The sequence below is a fragment of the Corvus brachyrhynchos genome, unplaced genomic scaffold (assembly GCF_000691975.1).
Source record: "Corvus brachyrhynchos isolate BGI_N302 unplaced genomic scaffold, ASM69197v1 scaffold68, whole genome shotgun sequence".
Taxonomy (NCBI): Eukaryota; Metazoa; Chordata; class Aves; order Passeriformes; family Corvidae; genus Corvus; species Corvus brachyrhynchos.
Window position 1 is genome coordinate 2,054,068 of NW_008240039.1, and position 1,437 is coordinate 2,055,504.

Consider the following 1,437-nt stretch of genomic DNA (forward strand, 5'->3'; position numbering starts at 1 on the left):
AGACCGTGTGGGATTTGCTTTGCTGTGGGATTTGCTTTGCTGTGTCATTTCCCCTGGAAGCTCCTTTGCTACCAGAGCCTGGAGCTTCCCTGCCTCAGGAAGGGGATCTCAGAGTGAGAGCAGGGATATCCCATTCCCTTAAAACCTGGGATAATGCTGATTCCAGCCTGTATGGACCCCTGGGTGAGGCTGGCACCACCACAGGGCTGCATGGACTGAGTTATGGAACAGCCTGGTGCTGTCAGCTCCCTCGGGATGCAGATGGGTCCCAGACTGGGAGGGGAACACAAACAAGTGCCCTCAGCTGTCTGAATCCATGGGTTTTAATTGGATCTCCAGCCTGTTGTGACTTTCCATTTGGTGGATGAGTTTGGATACAACTTTTTTCCACTCTGTGCTCTCCTTGGCCCCTAACTCCTGTTGAGTTTTTTTTTACAGTTCCCAGGGGGAGAGAAAATAAAATTGGAGGAAATATTGCTCACCAGTATCCAAAATCCCAAAAGCTTCCAGACATCCCTTCTTTGCTGCCTTTCAGCCTGGCCTGCTGGTCATTCCCCATGTTAAGGAGATGATGATCGATGGATCTCTTCATAACTGGATGAAATTTTCCAGCTTTTCCCTCCGCTGGTAACATCCTGGACCTGTCCAGAGGCAAAAACCTACAGTGGAAAGGGGAAAGGGAATTGTTGTCACCTCACCTGATGAGTGGGAGCCAAGTGCAGATGCAAGGAGAGCAGGACAGGCACGGGAAGGGGGATTGGGTTTGATTTCTTTATGCTCTGGCACAAATGCCCTGCACACAGGGGCACGGAGAAGCTGGACCTCGGGGTCTTTGGTGTTTGCTCCTCTCCCCTCATCCATTGAGAGGCTAATCACGGGTTTATCTTTAGGCTGTGAGCCCCCTTTCCCTCAGAACCCCGGACTCGAGTCCGTACTTAACTCCACGCTGAGGGAGATGATCCCTGGGCTGTTCCTGTGCCAGCTGCAATTCCCAATGTTGCTCCCTGCCCTTTCCCACCACCAGCAGCCCCTTCCCGCAGGCTCTGGGTGCCTTGGTGACCCCAGCAGCCCTTCCCCAGGGGACACAGGCTCCGGGTGTCCCCTAGCCCGTGGGAGGGTAGCACTAGGACCTGTGGAATGCTCCTCCCAGAAGATTAGCCAATATTCCCAGGGCAGGGCAGCTCCCCAGCCTTTCTACTCTTTCTTGCCTTTATAAACGTGTTTTTCCTTCTTCCAGCTCATTCCAGAGCAGAGAGCTTTGGATTTCTCGCAGCTTTTCTTTCCTTTTTCTTCCCCCCCGGTAACTGGCCTGCTGCCAGTGCCTCGCAGGGCCAAAGTTTTATCTATAGGGATATATTTTCCAAACCAGCCCCAGCTGCACACAGCGAACCCCCGCTCCTGGGGCAAGCTTAACTCGGCAGAGGAACAGAGGCAGGG

At 53.4% G+C, this 1,437-nt stretch overlaps 1 protein-coding gene and 1 long non-coding RNA gene across 3 annotated transcripts in view; one reads left to right on the forward strand and one right to left on the reverse strand.

Moving 5' to 3' along the window:
* LOC108449083 overlaps nucleotides 1-658 on the reverse strand; it is a 1,704-nt gene extending 1,046 nt beyond the window's left edge. Inside the window, exon 1 of the long non-coding RNA XR_001865184.1 lies at nucleotides 483-658. This is a non-coding gene — a long non-coding RNA (uncharacterized LOC108449083). The remainder of the gene's footprint in view (nucleotides 1-482) is intronic.
* VWA1 (von Willebrand factor A domain containing 1) overlaps nucleotides 1-1,437 on the forward strand; it is a 22,026-nt gene that overhangs the window by 6,316 nt on the left and 14,273 nt on the right. The window contains exon 1 of one of the 2 annotated variants that reach the window (XM_017744084.1): nucleotides 1,178-1,436. The exons of the other annotated variant lie outside the window; for it this stretch is intronic. The gene's annotated coding sequence lies outside the window, so the exon portion shown is untranslated. Of the gene's footprint in view, nucleotides 1-1,177; nucleotide 1,437 lie in introns of those variants that run through there. 2 annotated transcript variants of the gene reach the window in all.